Below are 27326 nucleotides of genomic sequence, written 5' to 3'. Positions count from 1 at the left end.
AGTAATATTGTATCCATAATTTGTATTATTTAGCATGTTGGATAGTGGGTTCAGAGCAAGGCAGAACCAGAAAGGACTTAATGAGTCTCCTTGGTATATTCCACGCTTAATCTGTATTGGCTGTGATGTGATATAATTTGAATTTGTTTGGATATTAAGTGTGGTTTTCCGCTTTCCAATTTTTCATCACTATGTTTAGGAACTGTATCAGTTTAGGATCTACTTTGTATATTTCCAATATTTGTAGTAACCATGAGTGGGGTACACTATCAAAAGCTTTTTGGTAATCAATGTATGCGTAGTGTAGCGACATTTGTTTAGTTTTAGCTTGATATGTCACCTCTGCATCTATTATCAGTTGCTCTTTACGTCCTCGTGCTCCTTTGCAACAGCCTTTTTGTTCTTCATTTATAATTTTGTTCTGTGTTGTATGTGTCATTAATTTCTGTGTAATGACTGAAGTTAATATTTTGTATATTGTTGGTAGGCATGTTATGGGGCGATATTTAGCTGGGTTTGCTGTGTCTGCTTGATCTTTAGGTTTCAGATACGTTATTCCATGTTTAAGTGTATCAGGGAATGTGTATGGGTCTGCAATGTAACTGTTAAATAATTTAGTTAGATGTGAATGTGTTGAGGTGAACTTCTTTAGCAAGAAATTTGCTATTTTATCATTTCCAGGGGCTTTCCAATTGTGCGTAGAATAAATTGGTCGGGTGACTTCATGTTGCAAAATTATCACTTCAGGCATTTGTGGTATCATCTTGTATGAGTCTGTTTCTGCTTGTATCCACCGTGCATGCCTGTTATGTTGTACCAGGTTTGACCATATGTTTCTCCAGAAGTGTTCCATGTCTGTTATGTTTGGTGGATTGTCTATTTTAATGTGTGTGTGTGTGTGTGTGTGTGTGTGTTATCTATTGTCTGGTAAAATTTCTTTTGGTTTGTGTTGAATGTTTGGTTTTGTTTCCTTCTATTTTCATTTTTTTTGTATCTTCTAAGTCGTTTGGCCAATGCTTGTAATTTCTGCTTCTTTTCATCTAATTGCTCTTTCGCTTCTTGTTGTGAGATTTGACCTAACCTTTTTCGTTTTTTGTCTGATGTTTGATTTCTTATAAATTGTGTTAGCTATCAGATGTCTTTTCTCAGTTTTTCTATTCTGACCTGTAGCCTGTGTTGCCATGCTGGTTTTGTGGGTTTCTTCTGTGTGTTGGTTTGTTCTGATCTCTGCCTAGTGTGTATAGTTAGTGTAGTTAGTGCTCCTATATAAACCAGTTGATGTAACTCTTCCATAGTTGTATTTTCATTTATTTTGTTGTGTATGATTGTGTTGATAGTTGTTATTGTTGTTTCGACTTGTAGGTTATTTGGTGGTCTATGCAAGAATGGTCTAATGTCTGTGTCTTTGTATTCTATATATGTTAGCTGAAATTTTTCTTCTATATCTAACATGTGTGTCACTTCATGTTCTATTTGTGCTTGTTCTGATGGCCGTCTTAAGATTTCGTTTTCCTCTGATTGTTTAATTGATGCGTGGTGTTCTTTTTTTGTTTGCTCTGGGATGTTTGAGTCCATTACTGTATTTTCTTCTTCTTCTTCTGCTTGCACATTATTTTGTTCCAGTATTTGTTGTACTTGTTGTTTGATGTTTTCTAATTCTGACTGGGGTATCCTGTTATTTTTGATTATTACACGGATCTGATCAGCTAGTCGTTGTTCTGTTAAAAATTTTAATTCTGGGTATCCGGTAATAAATTTTGTGTATATTTGTGATCTGTATCCAGTTGTGTTGGTTCCTAAGTTTGTAGTTTGGTAATAACAGAACATGAGGTGTCGGTGAACTTCATCTGACCATCTCATCCTCTGTCTTTGTTTTCCTTCTAGGGTGGTTGCAGGAAGCATATCCTGCAAAACACCTCTATTTGGATTTAAATCATTTTCCGTGTGGCTAGCAGTGTCGTTATCAATGTGGACGGGCATAGGGTTCAAGTGTCGTCCCCGACCATGACCGCGCTTGTGAGAGGCTTCATTAGTTCTGTCCTGAACCAACTAATCGCACTAAAAGGGGGGTTAGCCCTATTAGTGGTTTGTTCTTTTCGTCGCCTTTTACGACTGGCAGAACATACCGGAGGCCTATTCTTTTCCCGGGCCTCCACGGGGTTGTTTATTATTATTATTATTATTATTATTGTTTTCGATTATTCCCTATTGAGAGAGCGATTTTCTTCTGCTTCGGTGATCCACTTTGTCTTGTTTTTTGCTCTTGTTTACTATCTCAAAGATTTGTCTTGTCAGCCTGTTTTTATTCATCTCGCTGATATGTCCATAAAATTTCATCGTTCTCTCTCTAATGGTGTCCGCCCCAGTAGCTGAGTGGTCAGCGTGACGGATTGCCGTCCTCCGGGCCCGGGTTCGATTCCCGGCTGGGTCGGAGATTTTCTCCGCTCAGGGACTGGGTGTTGTGTTGTGTTCATCATCATTTCATCCCCATCCGGCGTGCAGGTCGCCCAATGTGGCGCCGAATGTAATAAGACCTGCGCCAAGGCGGCCGGACCTGCCCCGCGAGGGGCCTCCCGGCCAATGACGCCAAACGCTCATCATCATCATCATCTCTAATGGTATCTGTTATTGTTTCTATGTTTTTGTAAATCTCACTAGTTGGCCTCTTCATCAAAATTCCTTCCCGAAACACTGGTCCATATATTTTCCTCAGAATTTTTCTTTCCTGCTTTTCAATCTCTCTGATCTTCGCATGACCATGAATCACTGTAGTTATTATTATTGTTATTTATTCGTTGAGGCCATCTAGGACCACGTTAAGTCTTGTTGCACTCAGCACTAAGTCTGGCTTTCTTCTGAGCCCAGATTTGCCTCATTCGTTGTGAGTGGGCCTGCTTGTGCCCTTCTGTCCAAAGGACACCGTGTCTCCTTTTTTCGTTTGCTCGTCTCTGGTTATTTCGTTTGTCACTTTCTTCTTTCGGAAAAGAACTCTGTCAAAAGCATCTTCGGGTTTGGTATGTAGCATCTGGAGGTCTTCTTTGGTGTTTTTAAACAATGGCATCGTAGTTTTTGGACTTGAATCGAAAAAAGAGAAATATATTTTTTTGATTGACCTATTTCCGTCTATTCGTTTGAGCTGTCCATAAAATCGTGCCCGTCCTTTACGGATTGTGTCTGTAATTTATTCTGTAACGTTGGATCTGTTTTGATGGATACCATTCTTGTACTTGGCTCCTAAGATTCTTCTAAAGATTTTGCGCTCTTTTTTCTCCAGTTCTTCGAGGTGTCCTTTATCAACGTTTAGGGATAAGTTTACGGCTGAGTACAAAACTACTGGCTTCAAAACTGTTTCGTAGTGACGTATCTTGGTGTTCTGGGAAAGGTATTTCTTGTTGTAGATCGTGCGGAATGTTTGGTAAGCTGTTTGTAGTTGCGTATTCGTTCCCTGAGCGCTTCCTCATTCAGTCCATTTCTCATGATCATCTCATCCAAATACTTGAATTTGGTCTACCCGGGCGATGAGCCCATATTTCGTACAGAGTTTTGGTGGGGCGTCTTTAATGTTAGTCATGACTTCTGTTTTCTAAAATGATATTTGCAGACGAGTTTGTTCAGCGATTTCCTTAACAGTTCGATTTGAACTGTAGCGGTGTCTACGTTGTTTGACAGAATGGCAATGTCATCGGCAAAAACAAAGCAGTCTACCTTGATCCCCTTCTATTTGGTTCCAATTCGCAACGGGCTACCGTTAGTTTCCATTAATCTTTTCAAGAACGCAGTTGAAAAGCATTGGGGGCAGGTCATCACCTTACCTGACCCCTGTTCTGACGTCAAAAGAATCCGAGAGACACCCGAGGAATTTCACCTTGGATTTTGTATCTGTTAGTGTAGCTCTAATTAATGTCTGCAGTTTAATGTCAACTCCGAACTCATTTAGGATGTTCAGCAGGACCTCCCGGTCTATGGAGTCGTATGCTTTCTTCAAGTCCACAAAGACTGACACGTAGTGTTTGGAACTTAGAGTATAATATCTGATTATTGTTTTGAGGTTGTAGATCTGTTCAGCTGTTATTATTATTATTGTTGTTGTAAGAGTAAAATACGTTCTAATTCCCTGCGCATGTCTGAAAGATAAATAAAATCCACCACTGGAATTAACTCCTGTGTGATGGGGGAAAATATAGAAGCTCTAGACACAGTACAGTTTGAACTACAACCCCCTCGATACTAGGGCGTGACACTGGATATTCCTGGGAAGCTGTCTTTCCTGCAGAGTGAAGCACATTGAGCTCTTCATGTCTGGAAGGAACCATGAGCGCCCGCAGAATTTTTTTCAAAAGGAGCAAGATTCAAAATTTGCCAATATTGATAATAACTTACTGTTTCTGTGATATTGAAATAGTATTGTGCCCCAAGAACTAAATTTGACAATGAATACACGAATCATAAAAGAAGGTTGTATACCTGGAAGAATCCTGGAGATACTAAAAGGTATCAGATAGATTATATAATGGTAAGACAGAGATTTAGGAACCAGGTTTTAAATTGTAAGACATTTCCTGGGGCAGATGTGGATTCTGACCACAATCTATTGGTTATGAACTGCAGATTGAAACTGAAGAAACTGCAAAAAGGTGGGAATTTAAGGAGATGGGACCTGGATAAACTGAAAGAACCAGAGGTTGTACAGAGTTTCAGGGAGAGCATAAGGGAACAATTGACAGGAATGGGGGAAAGAAATACAGTAGAAGAAGAATGGGTAGCTCTGAGGGATGAAGTAGTGAAGGCAGCAGAGGATCAAGTAGGTAAAAAGACGAGGGCTAGTAGAAATCCTTGGGTAACAGAAGAAATATTGAATTTAATTGATGAAAGGAGAAAATATAAAAATGCAGTAAATGAAGCAGGCAAAAAGGAATACAAACGTCTCAAAAATGAAATCGACAGGAAGTGCAAAATGGCTAAGCAGGGATGGCTAGAGGACAAATGTAAGGATGTAGAGGCTTGTCTCACTAGGGGTAAGATAGATACTGCCTACAGGAAAATTAAAGAGACCTTTGGAGAGAAGAGAACCACTTGTATGAATATCAAGAGCTCAGATGGCAACCCAGTTCTAAGCAAAGAAGGGAAGGCAGAAAGGTGGAAGGAGTATATAGAGGGTTTATACAAGGGTGATGTACTTGAGGACAATATTATGGAAATGGAAGAGGATGTAGATGAAGACGAAATGGGAGATAAGATACTGCGTGAAGAGTTTGACAGAGCACTGAATGACCTGAGTCGAAACAAGGCCCCGGGAGTAGACAACATTCCATTTGAACTACTGATGGCCTCGGGAGAGCCAGTCATGACAAAACTCTACCATCTGGTGAGCACGATGTATGAGACAGGAGAAATACCCTCAGACTTCAAGAAGAATATAATAATTCCAATCCCAAAGAAAGCAGGTGCTGACAGATATGAAAATTACCGAACTATCAGTTTAATAAGTCACAGCTGCAAAATACTTACGCGAATTCTTTACAGACGAATGGAAAAACTAGTAGAAGCCGACCTCGGGGAAGATCAGTTTGGATTCCGTAGAAATGTTGGAACACGTGAGGCAATACTGACCTTACGACTTATCTTAGAAGAAAGATTAAGGAAAGGCAAACCTACATTTCTAGCATTTGTAGACTTAGAGAAAGCTTTTGACAATGTTAATTGGAATACTCTCTTTCAAATTCTGAAGGTGGCAGGGGTAAAATACAGGGAGCGAAAGGCTATTTACAGTTTGTACAGAAACCAGATGGCAGTTATAAGAGTCGAGGGGCATGAAAGGGAAGCAGTGGTTGGGAAAGGAGTAAGACAGGGTTGTAGCCTCTCCCCGGTGTTATTCAATCTGTATATTGAGTAAGCAGTAAAGGAAACAAAAGAAAAATTCGGAGTAGGTATTAAAATTCATGGAGAAGAAATAAAAACTTTGAGGTTCGCCGATGACATTGTAATTCTGTCAGAGACAACAAAGGACTTGGAAGAGCAGTTGAACGGAATGGACAGTGTCTTGAAAGGAGGATATAAGATGAACATCAACAAAAGCAAAACGAGGATAATGGAATGTAGTCAAATGAAGTCAGGTGATGCTGAGGGAATTAGATTAGGAAATGAGACACTTAAAGTAGTAAAGGAGTTTTGCTATTTGGGGAGTAAAATAACCAATGATGGTCGAAGTAGAGAGGATATAAAATGTAGACTGGCAATGGCAAGGAAAGCGTTTCTCAAGAAGAGGAAATTGTTAACATCGAGTATAGATTTAAGTGTCAGGAAGTCATTTCTGAAAGTATTTGTATGGAGTGTAGCCATGTATGGAAGTGAAACATGGACGATAACTAGTTTGGACAAGAAGAGAATAGAAGCTTTCGAAATGTGGTGCTACAGAAGAATGCTGAAGATAAAGTGGGTAGATCACGTAACTAATGAGGAAGTATTGAATAGGATTGGGGAGAAGAGAAGTTTGTGGCACAACTTGACTAGAAGAAGGGATCGGTTGGTAGGACATGTTTTGAGGCATCAAGGGATCACAAATTTAGCATTGGAGGGCAGTGTGGAGGGTAAAAATCGTAGAGGGAGACCAAGAGATGAATACACTAAGCAGATTCAGAAGGATGTAGGTTGCAGTAGATACGGGGAGATGAAGAAGCTTGCACAGGATAGAGTAGCATGGAGAGCTGCATCAAACCAGTCTCAGGACTGAAGACCACAACAACAACACACGAAACTTATTGCATCTCAAAATATTGTTAGTTAATGACACAAAATGCCAATTATATTTCAGTACTATATGCAAAGTGCATCTTTTGTGCTGTTAATATATCTTTGGATGGCATCTTTTTTGATTCCTCGATCTGAAAAAGGATTTTTCGACTTTCATGCTGTTTATGATACATGATTTTTTTTAAACTTCAGATTTGTTCGTATTAATGGATTTATTGCATTAATTTCATGACTTTTATTTTTTAGCATTGACTGGCATAGCTAAAGTTCAACAAAATGTGTTCTGAGAACTACATTTTTGTGCGTTGGTCTGGTAAAGCGCAGACTAATGTGGGAAACGTCCCAAAACCGTACTCAAACGAGCCAGTAGACTCAACATTTAGCAGCGTATAATTCCAACAAGTCCACCCTCGTCTCTCCAGCTCGTTTTGCTATTGTGGAGCATGCCAAACGGAATGTAGAATGCGCAGCTCTGTGGCTGTATATGGAGCTCTGTTGCACCCACAGACTTCGAGAAGGTCCCTATCCTTGAGAGCACCCTTTTTAGGCCTTGAAAATTCACAATTCACATTGTTTTCCCTCTTCTCTATCGTAGAAAATGATAGTCTTTTAATCTGACGTGTGTATTTGGGATTAAGTATAGCATTGCGGTGTTCTTGCGAGTGTAGTATAATATCTCTAGCGAGTAAAGCTGGATGCAGAATCCGCAAGCCAACACGAGTTTCCTTTTTCCGCAGCCAAATGGTAAACTACCGTTGTAATTTCGTGATACGTCACGACAGGGGTGAGATTATGGAAACTGGAGACGGAGGACTGGCACGTATACTGCTGCCATGGCTGTGTGTTGAGGTTCGGCGATGGAATACGTGAACCACCGTTTTATATTACCTGTTCTGCGGCTCGGTAAGAGCTGAACGAGGAAGCGACAAGTTGAAGGAGTTACTCGCATTTTGACACGATTCTGTAAAGGTTCCTATAATTCTCGACTGCGTATCAGCGCTAAAACCTCAGCCGCACCAACGTATCGCTATAATTTTCCGTCAACCGAGGGATAGCTAACAAGAGAAAGCCCTCCCGACTAGCCGCGCAGTCTAACGCGCTGCTTCCCGAGCGGGAAGGTGTGCCGGTCCCCGGCACGAATCCGCCTGGCGGATTATTGTCGAGGTACGGTGTGCCGGCCAGCCTGTGGACCGTTTTTTGGGCGGTTTTCCATCTACCTCGGTGAATGCGGGCTGGTTCCCCTTACTCCGCCTCAGTTACACTGCTGCACAAAACATCGTTTCCATTTAGGCGGCCGGCCGGTGTGGCCGTGCGGTTCTAGGCGCTACAGTCTGAGACCGCGCGACCGCTACGGTCACAGGTTCGAATCCTGCCTCGGGCTTGGATGTGTGTGATGTCCTTAGGTTAGTTAGGTTTAACTAGTTCTAAGTTCTAAGGGACTGATGACCTCAGAAGTTAAGTCCCATAGTGCTCAGAGCCATTTGAACCACTTAGGCGTACACCATAATTACTCTACCACGCAAATATTTGGAGTTACACTCGTGTGATATGAGGGGGGGGGGTCCACGGGGGGCCGAACCGCACAATAAACCTGGGTTCATGTGACGCGGCGGTGGGGTGGGTGGACTGTTGTGGGGTTGTGAACCGCTGAGGGCACGGCGGGACGAAGCCTCTCCGTCGTTTCTGTGTCTCCAGTTCATTATTTAATTTATATGGCATTTGAGACGTAATACAATAACAATAAAAAAAAATCTCATGCATTTTCATGATCTTGTAGTAAATTTCGTATGTTACTTCAGAAAAAAAAGTGGTTAGTGTTCACGCTATGCAAGAGGGTCGTGGACGAGGCAACTGTTCGAATCCAGCTATCTATATTTTTTCATGAATGTCACATTATTTATTTATATGACATTTGAGAGGTAATATAATAAAACAAAGACCCACGTGCATTTTCATGAAAAATAAAAAACTGTAAAGCGAGCGAGCCGTGTTCAAACCTCCCTTGTGCCCAATTTTTTTCCGCTCTTCGCTGTATTCAAATTTCTATTTGTCCATTTGCAAATGGTTCAAATGGCTCTAAGCACTATGAGCCTTAACATCTGAGGTCATCAGTCCCCTAGACTTTGAACTACTTAAATCTAACTAAGGACATCACACATATCCATGCCTGAGGCAGGATTCGAATTTGCGACAGTAGCAGCAGCGCGGTTCCTGACTGAAGCGGCTAGAACCGCTCGGCCACAGCGGTCGGCCTTGTCCGTTTGCAACAGCGGGCTGTAAGGATGGGACCTATAATGATGGTTGATTCTGCACAACTGCTCTATTAGTAGCAGAAACGAAGTGGCTTTCGAATGGGAGTCGCAAACGTTTGATGACAAGGCGAAAAGTCAATAGAACCCTCCGGCGAAAAACCCGTCTCGTGTGTCATACGCGGCATTTGTGACAGTTCGTGTGTCGCATGATAGGAATCTCTTACCGATGCACCTAATTTGTGCGCCTGGTAAGTGAGTGAGATATGCCTCCCTGCCCGATTTATTGTGTTTGTATGAATCTGAATGTGATCACTCCCAGGAAATGATGAAACAATAATAGTTTGTCACATAAGATGCAACAAATGAACGCAACACTTTCATAATCACACAGTTTCTCTGTGCTCTGTCAAAACATACGTTTTTAACGTTCTTGAAGTTGCTTTCAGTTTTGGAAGTTTTGGTTCTTGAATTCCTTCTTTGTAACATAGTTCACACCCATTTATTTGCTATTTTGATTTCTGTGAGACTTATAAAAAAAAATTCAAATGTGTGTGAAATCTTATGGGACTTAACTGCTAAGGTCATCAGTCCCTAAGCTTACCCACTACTTAACCTAAATTATCCTAAGGACAAACACACACACCTATGCCCGCGGGAGGACTCGAACCTCCGCCGGGACCAGTCGCACAGTCCATGATGTGAGACTTCTACGTGGTATCTCGCCTGCTGTCACTATTCATCATATCTACTTGCGACGATAACTTATTCTTACCACATGACTCATTCTATACCCAATGTATAGTATGACAACTTCCAAGACTACAGAAAGAGAACAAACATTTGAATGGCGGGACGGACAGTTCATAATGTTGTGAATAAATAAATAAATGAATTAATAAATGGCAAGTGGGAGTTGTCAACATGGCACGTCCGCTCTACAGTCCAACACGGTGACTTCTTAACCAGGACGCCACAGCGATCAATCTTCGCTCCATATTGTACTTGTTAAGCTCGAACCGTCCACTATTTTGCTTTTTTTCACAGTTCAGTACACATTCTTCCTGTTTTCGTTCTTGATCTGAGTTTTTAACGGGCTATCCTGTGGGTCATCCTACCATTAAATCTGAAGGGAAAGCGACAGGGAGTTTCCCTTGTAACAAAAACCCAAGATATATAGTGATTGTCTACAGTGACAAACAATACCGTAGCTTTAGCAATGTTAAATCAGCAGGCGAGTGAAGTCGCAGACAATGACTGCTAGAAATTCCAGAGAATTCTGTAATGAGTAAAAACCCTGTGCTCAGATTCCAGCAGGGGGCGAGGGCCTCCTCCTGCTCCCTTGCGGACGCCTGTGGATGGAGCGACGCTACGAGTGTCGTGACACCCGGTGCGAGAAGTTGGAGCGCGCGCCGGAGAGAAGTGTAAAACCAGATTGTAATTAAGATACAGCCGCCGCCTCTGTAACGGCCGTGTAAATGTGCTGGGCGCGCCCAGATAGTCGTTTAATTTCCTTTAATTTGCGGCTCGAAGAGCGGCGCTCGGCAATGGTTCGCTCCGAGGTGCTGCGCTGCACGCCTTATCGCGGGTTCGAACCTCGCCGCATACAAACGGCTCCTTACCGTAACGACAGTGTCGCACGGCGGGCGCACATCCTGTCCCACGGGACGTGCGGCCGTGATCCGCTGCACGCGTTCAACGCGCGCCGCGGCCGCTGGCAGATGGCATACGCTCCAGTTCGTCCTGGAAGCTGCGGGCGTGATTCGTAGGGGTGAAAAAAGTGTTCGGAACTGGAATTTTGTGAGAAAAACAAGCAGTTTGTAATTGGCCTTGGCACAAGTACTCCATCGGGACGAGAAGTCATCGGGCCTGCCTAAGGCGCCAAAGATTACGTCGCTATCTGCGATGGAGAGGTGATAGTAGCCACTTCTCCAAACGGGATTATGCAAACAACTCAGCGAGCCGCTCAGAAATCGTGCACTCTTCAGTGCACCACAGAGAGTTTCACCGAAGACTGTGACATCTTGTCTAAGGTGTGCAGTTCAAGCCAAGAATGTGAAACCTTTGCTGTGACATGAAATACAGTCACTGGAATATTTTCGATTACTTCAAGATGTTCAGAGTGCCAAAGTGCATTTGTCGTGTACCTCCAAGAAACTTTGTAGTGGATTAAGCACACCAGGAGATGGGAACTACTCGCCAGATGTGGTGACGTTAATATGTTGTACGTATCTAAGAGCTCTTGACGCAATGAACTGTTATCCTATCATCCAACTTCTTATGTGCACGCCACTGTTGTACAGGAGGCTCATTCTCATTCTTCGTGCACGTTAATTTAATACACAGTGCACTAATACTAGTTGCTATTTCATAATAATGCAATATTGTAGTATAAAAGTCTATATAAATTTTATGATTGATTGGTGAATGACTTAAGATGGAATTGTTTTCGAAACACACATTGACGTTACAGTTACTTAAGAATTATCGGACAGACATTATTGCGGTCCTGTTACCTCAGTTCAGCCTTAAAAGAAACACAACTCTTTCCACATTAAGTGTAGTCCTTGAAAACTCATGAAAATTTATACATTTTTCTTCCAGAGGTAAAGTTCATAAAACAATCGCTTCCTTAAAGCAAGCCCTGAAATGGTATCGCCCTGCGTGCTTCACTTATTTGGAACTTTGCTCTTCGAGTTACTACTTATTCTTACTACTTGTTCTTAATATTTCGTATTTCAGCTTTCCGTGAGTTGTTCAGAAATACAGTTGTTGATATTAGGAAGCAATTGGGCTCAAGTCCCTACCTGACCTATATTTATAGGCAAATGCATGAGAGAGTTGAAAAACGAATTGAAAATTTAGAGTTATTGAGCAAGTGTGCCTGCTCGTTGTAGACAATTTGACTATATTAGCAAATGACGAGACTACTACAATCACACAGATAAAACCTCTGAAAGAATGTGATGAATGTTTGGTTACAAATTTTCCTCGAAAAAAATCTCAGTTCATGTGCTCAAAACTTGACATCCATATACTGTCTATATCGTCAGAACAAGAAAGTCAGTACTTCAAGCACAAGCAAGATTCTTCAACTTATTGGGGGAGAAAAAATAGAACAAATAATTCGTTTACAGTAACTCAAGAGAGCCTGCATATTCTATAACGTACCCTTTTCTTGTTCGTTTGACACTTAAAGGTTCGTAAAAGTCAATCAGTCAAACAGCTGAGAATGTGTCATGGTAGGTGATCTACGGGGAAAAAAGAAGTACACAGTTTCAACGTCACAGGAGGGAAGCTGCAGCCGCTCGCCCTCCCACGAGGCTGGAATGGCGCTATTTTTTTAAATCGCAGGCTTACCGGAGTGAGACGCCGGTCGACCCATAAAAGGTTTCCCCACCGCCACAGCACCCGAGGCTAAGCAGCTGCTGAAGCCGCGTCGCGGTTCGCAACCGCGTCTTGCTACAGGCAGCCACCGCCATGCACTAATAACAGCTAACCGTTCATTACTTTCAACAAAAAATAGCAATGTCGTTCCGTTTTTCCCTCTGTATCGCTCACCTTGTGATCGCAAGTACTTCGCGATGAGATGGCAAACGAGTGCCGTCAGCCATGAGGTAAAGATAAAGAAATCTTCCACCGCCCAAGCGTCCCGTGCCCCGCTCTTGCTTTGTCATCTTCATCTCCTCCTTATGGTTCAACACTCTCTCTCCGATTTCGTCATAATCAAGACACAAATGAATTAATGACAGTAGCTGCCAGTGCGCATTGATTTAAATCAACGGGGAAAGTTGAAAATTTTGTCGGACTAGGAATCGAACCTGGATCTCCTGCTTAATGAGCAAATTTCCAGCTTTGCCCGCTGATAAATGAGTGCCCACTGGCAGCTAATGTCGGTAATTCCATTGTGTCTTGATTCATAGTAGCTGCAAGATCAAAATGGTGTCTATTCTTTGGAACATATCCGAAAACACTCATATATTATTCACAATTGTGTCTGTAGCACTCGTTAAATACACTCTAGGACAAAAAAAAGACGCACCACGAAAGAATTACCCGAATGGGACGGAAATCGGTAGACGTGATGTACGTGTACAGACAAACAAACGATTGCAGTTTCAAAAAAATTGGATGACCTATTCAAGAGAACCAACTTCGCAAATTGAGCAAGTCAATAACGCGCTGGTCCACCTCTGAGCCTTATGCAAGTAATTATTCGGCTTGACACTGATACTCTTGGATGGGATATCGTGGCAAATTGTGTCCAATTGACGCGTTGCATCGTCAAAATGCCGAGCTGGATGGAGGACCCTGCCCCAAATGTTCCAAACGTTCTCAGTTTGGGAGAGGTCCGGCGACCTGGATGGCCATGGTACGGTTTGGAAAAAACGAAGACGAGCAGCAGAAGCTGTCGCAGTGTGCGGGCAGGCTGAAATGCAAGCGCAGGGTGGCTTGCCACGAAGGGCAACAAAACGGGGCGTATAATGTCATCGACATACCGCTGTGCCGTAAGGGTGCCACGGCTGACAACCAAAGGGGTCCTGCTATCAAACAAAGTGGCACTCCAGACCATCGCTCGTGGCAGTTGGGCGACAGTCAGGTTGTTTACTCACCTCTGTCCGGGGCGTCTCCACACATGTCTTCGGCCTGGAATCTCATTGACTGGAGTCTTCAGGGAGTAGTCCGTTTCGAACTGAGACTCGATGACGAACGAAGATGTGCCTTGAGACACCCCAGACAGTACTGAGATACCAACCTGACTGTCATCCGCCGTACTACCCACTGCCAGGAGGTGCCATTTCTTTTCGGTGGAGGACCCCTTTGGTCGTCTTCCGCGCCGACTTCAGAGCACAGCGGTAGTCGACTATAATATACTCCCCGTTGTGTTGGCCTTCATGGCAAGTCACCCTGGGCTTACACTTCAGTAATATAACGCCCGGCCTTACACGGCGAAACTTTCTACTGCTTGTTTCGTGCTTTTCAAACCCATCCTCAGCCGGAAGTTTGCTAGATCACTCCCAAATTCAGAACGTTTTGAACTTTATGCAGAGGGCCCTCCAGCCAGCTCGGGATCTTGACGATCTAACAAGCCAATTGGACCGAATTTGACACGATATCCGTCAGGGTATGTATGGAAGTGTAACGTGGACAATAAATAGCTTTGACAAGAAGAGAATAGAAGCTTTCGAAATGTGGTGCTACAGAAGAATGCTGAAGATTAGATAAGTAGATCACATAACTAATGAGCAGGTATTGAATAGAACTGGAGAGAAGAGAAATTTGTGGCACAACTTGACTAGAAGAAGGGATCGGCTGGTAGGGCATATTCTGAGGCATCAAGGAATCACCAGTTTAGTATTGGAGGGCAGCGTGGAGGGCAAAAATCGTAGAGGGAGACCAAGAGATGAATACACTAAGCAGATTCAGAAGGATGTATGTTGCAGTAGGTACTGGGAGATGAAGAAGCTTGCACAGGATAGAGTAGCATGGAGAGCTGCATCAAACCAGTCTCTCGACTGAAGACCACAACAACAACAACATCCGTCAGGAGGAAATCCATCAACTCCTTCAGTCAATGCCAAGCCAAATGACTGCTTCCATGAAGGCCAGAACTGGACCAACGCGCTGCTGAATTCGTCAATTTGTGAAGCTGTTTCTGAAATTGTAATCATTTGTATGTCTGTACATGTAAACCACATCTACCTATTTCCATCCCATTTGGACAATTCCTTCATGGTGCGTCTTTCCTGTGTCGTAGAGTGTTCTTGTTCTCTGTACCGTTCAGTGATTGTGTAGCGTCAGTGAAGGCCGCTCTCGGCTTCATAGTGTGCTGTCCCATTCTGTCTTAAGAATTCACCACGTTTTTATTACTTCTAAATCTTTTTGTTATTGGTCTTGTTAATTCCTTCAACCATTACCGGGTATCCAAATAAATCAGGACACCTTACGAGTAGCATCAATGAAACCACTATACACGGTCCCATACTGGATGGGAAATTAGTCTAAAATCTCAAAGGGCGCCGGCCGTGTTGGCCGAGAGGTTCTAGGCGCTTCAGTCTGGAACCGCGTGACTGCTACGGCTGCAGGTTCGAATCCTGCCTCGGGCATGGATGTGTGTGATGTCCTTAGGTTAGTTACGTTTAAGTAGTTCTAAGTTCTAGGGGACTGATGACCTCAGATGTTAAGTCCCATAGTGCTCAGAGCCATTTGTGCCATTTTCTCAAAGGGCTTTTGATATAAATCGATGCCGCCAAGTCGGGCGAGTTGTTTTCGTTTACTTCTCCCAAGATTACGAGGTCTATGCCACACGACTAGGGTTGTAGCGCCCTGTCCACCAATCTCGCCGTGGAAGCTGTGGAGCCGCACCTCGCGTAGGGATGCTTGAGGAGGTTCAGTCGCCTGACCTACCACCACCGCAGGGGGTAGGCGCCGCCGCGACGCCGCCGACTGACGTCAGCGCACCGTTGCCGGATGTGTAGGCAGCGGCGCAGAGCGTTGGCAAAGGCCACGCCTTCTGCGGCCCACGCCTCACGTCTCTCCGGGCCGTGCATCACGGCGAGGAAGTCGCGCTTCGCCAGAGGTAGGCTGTCGACCCTGAACTACCGAAAGCACCGGTAGATGTCTCTGCGGTCAGTGTATCGTCAAGGCTAGTTTTCACGCTGACATTAAGCACGGGCAACATATGAGTGGCCAAGTAAATGGTCCCGACAGTCGATACACCAGTTACTTTGGAACAAGGCTGGGCATCTCGGACATATTCTGAGTCGTGGTCACCTTTGTGCCCATACGGCAAAGACTACCAAATCCACCGGTTGGTCCCTCAGCCGTTAGGGGTAAAACCCAATGGGACTCGGGGCAAGTAAGGCTAGTAACCTGCTTCCCTGGTACTTTAAATATGATGCTGGCAACAATCAGAGCAAAATGCCTCAGACCTTTGGAGGTGACGGAGTCCCACCTCTAACTGACAAACCAGGGACTCCTAATATACGACTTGGTAAACAAATGGTAATGAGATGGTGAGCTATTAATATCAATGGGGGCTACTCTGGGAAGAAGGTAGAGCTGGCAGAGGCTGCAAGTAAGATGGGGCTGGACGTTTTAGCTGTTAGTGACATTCGGGTAAGGGGTGAGAAAGAAGAGGAAGTGGGAGAATACAAGGTCTACCTGTCAGGAGTCAAAGCAGGAATAGCACAATGGAGTGTAGGGCTTTACATCAGGAAAGAAATGGAACCCAGCGTAGTTGCAATAAGGTATGTAAACGAACGACTGATGTGGATAGATTTGACAGTGTCTAGCAAGAAAATTAGGATTGTCAGTATATGCACATTGTGAAGGGACAGATCAAGATAAGATGGATAGTTTTTATGAGGCACTCAGTGATGTAGTTGTTAGAGTAAAGGACAAGGACAGTGTTCTGCTCATGGGTGATTTTAATGCCAGGATTGGAAATCGAACAGAAGGGTATGAAAAGGTTATGGGTAAGTTTGGAGAGGATATGGAGGCCAACATGAACGGGAAACAACTCTTGGATTCCTGTGCCAGTATGGGCTTAGTAATCACAAACTCCTTTTTAAACATAAGAACATTCACAGGTATACTTGGGAAGGCAGGGGACCCAGATCTGTCATTGACTATATAATAACAGATCAGGAATTCAGGAAGGCTGTGAGGGACACACGTGTATTCAGGGGGTTCTTTGATGACACTGATCATTATTTAATCTGCAGTGAAATTGGGACTGTGAGGCCGAAAGTGCAGGAGGTCAGGTCCATATGTAGGTGGATAACAGTGGAGAAACTTCAAGATAAGGAAATCAGGCATAAGTACAGAACAGCGATCTCAGAAAGGTACCAGTTGGTTGAATGTAGTCAATTACAGTCATTGGAAAAGGAATGGACAAGGTACAGGGACACAGTACTAGAATTGGCTAAAGAATGTCTTGGAACAGTAGTGTGTAAAAGTAAGATGAAGCAAACAGCTTGGTGGAATGACACAGTCAAGGCAGCCTGTAAAAGGAAAAAGAAGGCGTATCAAAAATGGCTACATACTAGAACTAGAAATAAAGCCAAACAAATAATTGCAGCATCCAAGAAGAAATCTTGGGAAGACTTTGGAAACAGGTTGGAGACCATGGGTCAAGCTGCTGGAAAACCATTATGGAGTGTAATTAGCAGTCTTCGAAAGGGAGGTAAGAAGGAAATGACAAGTATTTTGGACAGGTCAGGAAAACTGCTGGTGAATCCTGTGGATGCCTTGGGCAGATGGAGGGAATATTTTGAAGAGTTGCTCAATGTAGGTGAAAATGCGATCAGTAATGTTTCAGATTTCGAGGTAGAATGGGATAGGAAAGATGATGGAAATAGGATCACATTTGAGGAAGTGGAAAAAATTGTCAATAGATTGCAGTGCAATAAAGCGGCTGGGGTGGATGAGATTAAGTCGGAACTCATCAAATACAGTGGAATGTCAGGTCTTAAGTGGCTACACTGGAAAACTGAAATGGCCTGGAAGTCGGGACAGGTTCCACCAGACTGGACAAAAGCAGTAATCACACATGGAAACAAAAGCAGTAATCACACATGGAAGCAGAAAAGATTGTAACAACTACAGAGGTATCTCTTTAATCAGCGTTGTGGGTAAAATCTTCTCAGGTATTGTTGAAAGGAAACCGCGAGTATTAGTTGAGGACCAACTGCATGAAAATCAGTGTGGGTTTAGGCCTTTTAGAGGTTGTCAACACCAGATCTTTAGCTTACGGCAAATAATGGAGAAGTGTTATGAGTGGAACAGGGAATTGTATCTATGCTTTATAGATCTAGAAAAGGCATATGACCGTGTTCCTAGGAGGAAGTTATTGTCTGTTCTACAAGATTATGGAATAGGAGGCAAACTTTTGCAAGCAATTAAAGGTCTTTACATGGATAGTCAGGCAGCAGTTAGAGTTGACGGTAAATTGAGATTATGGTTCAGAGTAGTTTCAGGAGTAAGACAAGGCTGCAACCTGTCTCCACTGTTGTTCATCTTATTTATGGATCATATGTTGAAAACAATAGACTGGCTGGGTGAGATTAAGATATGTGAACACAAAATAAGCAGTCTTGCATATGCGGATGACTTAGTTGTGATGGCAGATTCGATTGAAAGTTTGCAAAGTAATATTTCAGAGCTAGATCAGAAATGTAAGGACTGTGGTATGAAGATTAGCATCTCCAAAACGAAAGTAATGTCAGTGGGAAAGAAATATAAACGGATTGAGTGCCAAATAGGAGGAACAAAGTTAGAACAGGTGGACGGTTTCAAGTACTTAGGATGCATATTCTCACAGGATGGCAACATAGTGAAAGAACTGGAAGCGAGGTGTAGCAAATCTAATGCAGTGAGCGCTCAGCAACGAGCTACTCTCTTCTGCAAGAAGGAAGTCAGTACCAAGACTAAGTTATCTGTGCACCGTTCAATCTTTCGACCAACTTTGTTGTATGGGAGCGAAAGCTGGGTGGATTCAGGTTACCTTATCAACAAGGTTGAGGTTACGGATATGAAAGTAGCTAGGATGATTGCAGGTACTAGCAGATGGGAACAATGGCAGGAGGGTGTCCACAATGCGGAAATCAAAGAAAAACTGGGAATGAACTCTATAGATGTAGCAGTGAGGGCGAACAGGCTTAGATGGTGGGGTCATGTTAGACGCATGGGAGAAGCAAGGTTACCCAAGAGACTCATGGATTCAGCAGTAGAGGGTAGGAGGAGTCGGGGCAGACCGAGGAGAAGGTACCTGGATTCGGTTAAGAATGATTTTGAAGTGATAGGTTTAACATCAGAAGAGGCACCAATGTTAGCACTGAGTAGGGGATCATGGAGGAATTTTATAAGGGGGCTATGCTCCAGACTGAACGCTGAAAGGCATAATCAGTCTTAAATGATGATGATGATGATGATGATTAAGTTCTGAAACTTGTTTCAGGAAACGTGACTGTAGAGTAAAAACGAGTTCCATAGTTTTGTGAATGCAAGTTTTGGCAGCTGCAACAGTAGTAGTAGAGTTAATTCTTGTCTTCCTGAAATCTATAGATAGGCAAGAAGAGAAATAGAAAACGTGTTTGGATTCCCGTCTGGATAACACAAAGACTTCAAGTCGATTTCCAGCGACTTCGTTGCAAGAAATTACAACGGACGACGCGAGAAGTTCAGCTACCTGAGAACATAACCAGAACACTTCACGTCTCTACTTAGCAGAGTTAACGACGGGATAAGGAAGGAAGATAATATAATGTATGAAGCATTGACGCCGAAAGTGAAACTACAGATCATACATCGGTCTTCGGCACAGTGAGATTCGCATTCGGCTCTGCGCTAGATGCTGTCTGTTTCACACCTAACGATTTACTTGCTTGTGTATTTTGTAATTTGTGGATTTGTTTCTGTGGGAATTAAAACCGTCAATTCATCTGTGTGTACGACTAGCTCAAGCGCAGCAAAGAGTCACCGCTTGTTTTTACAATCGGAACCACTGAAAACACAGTAAGACCTATGTATAGCAGAGATATTCAGTAACCAGATAAGAATTTGAAAGCTGTTGCAAGAATCTCATCCTTTGTCACATAACTAAGATAGAAAAAACTGCTCTCCATATAATCTTACTAGTTCTCATAGCAAAAATGATGAATTCCTAATGTTGGAGTTTGCAGGCGAATAGCTGTTGTCAACTGACACTTTGTTTTGACAGCATCTCTGGCTGTCTTTTTCAAGCTTGGCGAGTGCAGTGTGTACGTTTAAGAGTAGTTAGGTTTCTTTCCTGTAAGAGTGAACTGACGCGACAGCTACGCCCCTTTTACATTCTTGGCCTTAATGGCTCATTACTTTTCCGTTTTTTCCTTTCTTTTCTTTCTTTTTTTACATTCTGCAGACAAAACGTTTACATACCTTAGGAGAAATATTCCGCGGTCAGTTCTGCACGTTTCGCCTGCTGCCGGCTGGAAGATGACTTCATTCTGAACGCTTGCTCTCGCGATAACGGACACGACGGCGATCGCTGCCTACGTCACTGAGTCAGCACTAACGCACGACAGCTCAAAATAACGTGTTCTGGGAACGCGGCTAATCAGAGCCAGGATAGCTCAGTCGGTAGGGCATTAGGCTTTTAACCTAAGGGTCCGCCGGCACGGTAGCTCAGCGTGTTCGGTCAGAGAGCCGGTTGGCCTCTGTAATAAAAAAAAACTGAGTGGAAGGATCAACAAACGAACTTGAACGGATGTCATTGTGACGTCCGCAGAGACCAAACACAACGATCAACAACGAACAAAATGAGAAAAAAAAGGGTCCAGGGTTCAAGTCCCTGTTCGGGCGAAACATTTTAGGTGCTCAGTTTCCTCGATTAACAAATTGTTAAAATATGATGACATTCAAATAATTTATTGAAAATAGCTCTCGAGATAAGCGGCTGCATTACTGAAATTAACGTTTGATAAAAACACAGAAGAAAGAAGGTGATGAAGAATCAAGCAACGAGCCAAAGCACAAAAGCCGCAGATGCTGGCTAGGATGAAATGGTCGAATCAGGAGAGAAAGCGGAAGCATTTACTAGATGAAGATCTGAAACTTAGACGAGAAATCCTGAAGACACCTCGCGGTAGAAGCTACTAACCAATAAATGAAAATATCGTCTCTTTTGTTGTTCTGATTGGTCGTGGTATACACTTTTGGAGAATACATTTCTCGATAGCAAAGTTCTGTTCAGGCCAGTTATGACTCTTTTCAGCCTTTTTTTTTTCCACTGCTGTACCACTTTGTGCATATTTGTTTGGGTGTGAAGTCCACATTATACAGAGACAGCGCGTCATAAAGTTTTATTGGTGAAAAAAAATGCTGACTGAGAACATAGTTTGATGACCTTAGAAACCTTGCGATGACCCTAGGATTCTTGCCATTTGTTCACTACGTCAGTTAAAATTACATTTACCTCTCACACCGCATATTACGTGCAAATTTATGTGAATAAGTACCTTCTGTGTCTCGCTAAAGGGTGATGACATGGGAAAAAAAAGTTTCAAAGTTCCACGAGAACATCGTCTTAAGAACACATAATAAAAATTTCAACGATCTGCCTAGAACAGAAACTGTAAAAGTGGCCATCACCAAAAATCAAGGTTTTTCGGGGACTCCTCAGGGACCGCCCATGAACAAATGGTGATTTTATGAGGCGCCTAAGCTCCAGCCGAGACCACACTTGACGCAAAATAACTAGCCGATTTGCTCAGTTTGCCTGGGTTGGAGAAAGTGTTGTAATGTTTGAGTTTTGACCCTCTACTGTATAATAGCTACTGTCTGTCCTTTCCTCCGATAGCTATACAAATAGTCGCAAGACCCAGAGCTACCCAAAACATTGCTCCCTGAAAAATCGCATTTTTGCACGTGGCATTTTGGAACATACTGGTACCGTGATTTGACGTGCGTGGATCGATAAAGTAGAGCTTTATACTAGTATAAGAACTGTACCAATCAACCATCTGTATGGTTAACGTTATTTAATCAACTACCTTTATCATGGATAACATAGGACAGAGTATTATATTCGAATCTAAGACACAGGTGATTACATTAGAGGAATGGGATGATAAAATGAGCCGGCCACTGTGGACGAGTCGTTATAGGCGCTTCAGTCCGGAACCACGCGGCTGCTGCGGTCGCAGGTTCGAATCCTGCCTCGGGCATGGATGTGTGGGATGTTCAAATGGCTCTGAGCACTATGTGACTTAACATCTGAGGTCATCAGTCCCCTAGAACTTAGAACTACTTAAACCTAACTAACCTAAGCACACACATCCATTCCCGAGGCAGGATTCGAACCTGCGACGTAGCGGTCGCGCGGTTCCAGACTGAAGGGCCTAGAACCGCTCGGCCACACTGGCCGGCTGTGTGGGATGTCCCTAGGTTAGTTAGGTTTAAGTAGTTCTAAGTCTAGGGGACTGATGACCTCAGATGTTAAGTCCCAAAGTGCTTAGAGCCATTTGAACCATTTGATAAAGTGAAGGTCGGTTCTGCTTTCCTCCGCCTATTTTCAGTTGACTCGTGGTAACTTTCTGCTCAAGGAACTTCTAGTAAACGCACTTGATAGTGCAGTTATTCCAGTTGAAGATCCCAGATATACCTCAAATGATAATTTCTCCGAAGGTCTGATGACATCAAGGTAACAAACTCTGCTTCCAGACAACTACTCATGGCAAGTTTGCAGTATGGTGGCACTTAAGTTAACCACCGCTCTAGAAATTTTCGTGGTTTAGGAATAATAGAAATATTTTTACTTTTCACTTTTCGTCTTCTGCAGCATTAAAAGTTGTATTTGCGGACCAGGATATAATCTGAAATCCAATACAAGGAAGGGAGAAAGGCAGAAAGGAAGGGAAGGTAATTCATCGCCCTGTTCACGACTGGATCAATAGAGACGGAGCACAAGCTCGAATTGAGAAAGAATAAGATATCGGACATTTTCATTTCCAGGAACCATCCCGGCGTCTACGATAGCGACGTATAAAAATGGCCCAAAAACGTAAAACTGAAGGGCAGTACTGAGATTCAAACTGCTTTTCTTTCCCGAATCCAAGGCCAGTGTCTCTACACTGCTCCTCTGTGTCATCAGAATGACCTCGTTAAACTGTTGTAGAAAACTGCCTTTTTTTTTTCTAAGGAGTGGGGTTGACTGGGGGTTTTCTTCAGTCTTCGGACTGGTTTGATGCGGGCCGCCAATAATTCCTCTCCTTTGCCAACCTCACGAGCACTTGCACGGTATGGCTGCAGTTACTTGTAGCATACACTCGAGTCTTTGTCTAGCCATACAGTTTTTATCTTCTACAGTTCCCTCTAGAATTGGAGGTTATTCCCCTAAGTCTCAAGACATGTCCCATCATCCAGGCCCCTATTCTCGTCTGTGTTTTATACATCCTTTCTTCGCCGATTCTGCGGATAACCTCCTCATCCTTATCAGTCCACGTATCTCCAACGTCCTCCTCGAGCGACACATCTGAAACCCATTGATTCTCTTCTTTTCCAGTTTTCCCACAGTCCATCATTCACTTCCACGCAACTATGCCCTCGGAAATTTGTTCCTTACATTGAACGCAATGTTACCAGTCGACGTCTTTTGGCCAGAAATGCCCTCTTTGCCTGTACTAGCCTACTTCTTATGTCTTCCTTTCTTCTTCCTTTACTTCGTGGTCCATAATATTGACGTTGTGTTTATAGGTAATCTAATTTCAATTATTCTTCAGTTCTTTCGTCTTTCTTCGGTTTACTCTCAGTACTTGTTCTGGACTCATTAGACTATTCTTTCCATCCACCAAGTCCTACAATTCTTCCTTACTTTCATTGAGGATAACAATGTCATCAGTCGATCCCTCCATTGATATCCTTTCGCCCTGAACTTTAATGCCACTTCTGAATCTTTCTTTTATTTCCATCATTGTTTTTCCTGTGTGCGGATTGAACAGCCGGGGCGAAAGAGTTCATTCCTGTCTTATAACCTTTCTAACTCGAGCACTTCGTTTTTAGTCTTCCATTCTTATTTTCCCTTTTGGTTTACGTACGTATTGTACATTTCCGTATAGCTTGTAACGTTCTTTTAAATAGTTTGTGTTTTTGTTTGTGAATGAATATGAAATGCGTACTGTTTGTGTCATGCAAATTTGCTGTGTGATGTGTTGTTGTGCAGATGGTGTGCTTGATCAGTTTTACTGTAATCCAAAAAATTAAACAACTTAATCTAGAAAACCAGTATGCAATGCCTGTAATGAAATCAATCTCTCTGAAATTTACCCAGTCTCGTGAGCATCGATTTCTACGGTCAAAATTCCCTGTGCAAATAAACAATGAAATAAATTTTCCTTAGCTCAACAGTCGCAACGGATGTAATATTGGTATTCTGTTCTCTCCATAGTAGGCATACAAGATATTCAATGTTGGCACGGCAAAGTGCAATGCCGGCTGTAAAATAGCTTCATCCAAATAACATCAGTAGATTAGTTGATAACCTCGCAAATGTTCAGTGAAAATGCTGGATATTGGCTCAGCTCAGTGCAATAATCATTGCATTGAAGCTGTTACAAACATTAATTCTTTTCTGATTCTGGCACATTAATATTTTGCTGATTCTGACTGAAAATCATTTCTTTTAGAAAATATCCATTGGATTCAAACAAACACGAGATGGAAGAGGATGAAGCATTGATAAGGGGATATCCTAAGACCAAATGCTTCAGATTGAAAATTGTATTCAAAATAAAAGTTCTCCTTCACAAAATCTGATATGAAATATTTTACATTAACTTCAAAATCAGTGAACTTCTCAACTGTTCTACAATTCTTACTGTCGTAATTAAAAACACTTTGATTGTTACATGACAAAAAATCTGACATCGTTCGACAAAATAAATCCCAAAATTTAACTTCTCTGTATCAGGACTACAAAACACACAAAATATTACAAATGGGGTATACCTAATTAACCTATACATTACATCTGATGCAAAATACTTGGTTCCTATATTCAAGGTTCAGTAGTGTAAAAATTACCGAAATCCACATTGCGTTGCTGCATACTTAAAACTAAATATACAAAATTTCATTACCTTGTTGATTTATTCCACTTGCTTTACCTTTGAGTTACAGTACGAATTCATTACTCTTCTCTAATTGTCATGATCAATGGTCAGTATTGTTAATGATCTGTATTACTTCAGTACTCCATATCTTATTTATAGAAATAACTACGACCTAACATTTACGGGCTCTGTGTGAGCACAAACAATTCCATTCATCACTTCATTTTATAAAAACTGTATTATACCGTGCCCATAGATCAATAACTAAATTCTCACAACTAGCCACTAGCTTTAAGCCTTACATCCTATCTACAACAGGGTGCAACGGATACTGCTACTGTCTCCGCGCGCCCCTACTTAACAATCGATTCTGCCACTCGGGCAGCATCTTTGGTTCAGTGGTGTCAAAAATACAATCTCTTCTACATATGACAATCGTTTCAGGTCATTTCTCATGAAATATATTACAAAATCAGGCTCCAAGTACAACTGGACCCCTCACGAGCTTACACTTAATTTCTGAGAATTTAGATCTTACACTACTTTACATTGTTGGAAGATTTTTGCCTTTTTTTTGTTGTCAAATCCTGCGAAGGTGTCTTGATTTTTCTTACGTCTTGGTTAGATTATCATACTTGATGTATGGACATCTCCTCTGCCGGAAATTGGGACATGCTTTAGCTTCACCAATGGCTGCTTAGTGAACTAACGACGCATGTACGACCGTTCTTTCAATTCTTCCCGCTACTTACGATTTTTTTCCTGTATGCTATCTGCCTCGCCTGGTCAGTGACACCCTGTCGATTTACGCATTTCCATATGGCGTGATCCGTAGTGCTGACTTTTTCAAGTGTATAGGAATCTGTACTGCTTTGTCTCTTGGGTCATATCCCACGTTCTGACGACAACGCACCGCATGTAGCTTTGAATGTTAGAAAGGTGCAACAGACTAAAAAGTTGGGGGAATTTTAGTGAGATGTCACCGACAAGAGTAAGAACATCTGTGGTAATTGAACTGTTTAAATTAAGATTAGATGAGACACACTGTTCATTTCGTAGAGCTAAATTGAGGAGATCCTAGAGGCTGTGGCTCATGCAAGAAAAAGAAAAATACATGATTTAAAGAAAACTGCCACAGTAATGCTCGTTCTACAGGCCCCGATGAGAAGATGCTTAAGGTTGCGAAAAAAATTACAAAAGCCATTTTTTGATTGCACTTTAATTAAAATGCTTATGGTAGATATTTACACTATAAATACTAAAGTGCGGAAGATAAATCGAAGACTGTTGCAGCCAAGCACGGTGAAATAGAAGTTTGTGGTGGTGATCCGTGGCACGGTGGATTGTACTGACAGATAGAATGTCAACTGTGGGCGTACATGGCCGATATACGTTCTGCAGCAAGCAGGGGAGAGATTATCCTCAGGAAGACCCTGACAGCCGTTCCCCTCATAGCCTCACCAGGGGACAGACGAACAAAGGTGGCAGACTGGAGGAACCAGGATATGAACCGCGATAGCTCGCTTCCTGTGACAGTTCAGCACGCCGGGGGTTAACACACAACAATGAAGAAAAAACCGACGAAACACGAACTTTATGAACAATAACGACTCTCTCTCACGCTCTTTTTCTCTCTTATAATCTACTTCATTTTGCCCTCCTATTTGACATTTTAAAATTTCTTCTAAAAACATTGTTTTGCCGAAATTTATTGCTTTATTAGGAATGTTAGGTCCCCGAATGCATTAAGTATTTTGTACTTTAAGAGCAATACACAGCCTACTTTATCATCAAGATAATATTAGAACGAAATGAAATCCTACAGTCGTTTCTCCTTTGATTCCTGTCCGAAGAAATACTGTTTCCACGTGTCGAGATTCGATGTCTACCTCCTACATTGTGGGTGTAAGCCGAACTCCGTAATTTCTGTTTTCCGTATTATCAACCCCTGTTACTCTGATCCGCCATCGCTTCCTCACTGCCAAATGGACTTTTCCACTTAACTCGTTGTTTTGGATACACCATTTACTTCGACTCAGTGACTGTCACTTTTTCCTTTTTTCTTGTGCTTACGTAGAGTAGAAACCACACTGAAGTCCACGGAAGAACATCCTGTAGCTACCGCTCCATGTTTCTCCGAACATGGAGTCGCCTACCGGCTACCTCTATTGTGAACGCCCGCAGCCTCATAACGTCAAACACGAGGCTGAATGCTGCGTGTTGCGTTACTCGGTCCATGTTGAGTCACTAGTTCAACAGGCAGAACCGGTATATAGCTAAGTGTCTTACGCAGCCCGGATAGCTCAGTCGGTAGAGCATTAGGCTTTTAACCTAAGGGTCCAGGGTTCAAGTCCCTGTTCGGGCGAAAATTTTAAGTAAATTATACTCCGCTCCCGTGCACGTGTTTACATATGTTGTACCACTTATTCTGTTGCATATACTGTACTCAGAAATAAATCTACCGAACTCATTCAGTTTTTAGAAGTACAATTAATTACCGAGTGACCTAAGTCTTCGTTTCTCACGAATTTGTGGTACGAATATGATGAAGTGAAGTTATTGTTTTTTATAGCTAAGCTTATTAAATTCAAGCCACGACGAGTTTCAGGCATCTTCGCCCATTTTACATGATTACATTCACTTGCTACACAGCACATGGTACAGGTACACGTTAGCAACATACCTACTGTTGTATACTCATATACATGTGTTCGTCACTACATTCCCTATATAATTA

At 42.5% G+C, this 27326-nt stretch overlaps 1 protein-coding gene and 1 non-coding gene across 2 annotated transcripts in view; both read left to right on the top strand.

Annotated features, from left to right (window-relative positions):
• Positions 1 to 27326, top strand: part of LOC126101585 (prickle planar cell polarity protein 3-A) — a 1199532-nt gene that overhangs the window by 202880 nt on the left and 969326 nt on the right. The window lies entirely within an intron of this gene.
• On the top strand, positions 26882 to 26954 carry Trnak-uuu (transfer RNA lysine (anticodon UUU)). Its single transcript has one exon. It is a non-coding gene; the product is annotated as a tRNA-Lys (tRNA).

Source organism: Schistocerca cancellata, chromosome 9, assembly GCF_023864275.1.
Source record: "Schistocerca cancellata isolate TAMUIC-IGC-003103 chromosome 9, iqSchCanc2.1, whole genome shotgun sequence".
Lineage (NCBI taxonomy): Eukaryota > Metazoa > Arthropoda > Insecta > Orthoptera > Acrididae > Schistocerca > Schistocerca cancellata.
Note: the sequence above shows the minus strand (reverse complement) of the source record. Positions and strands in the feature narration are given on the sequence as shown.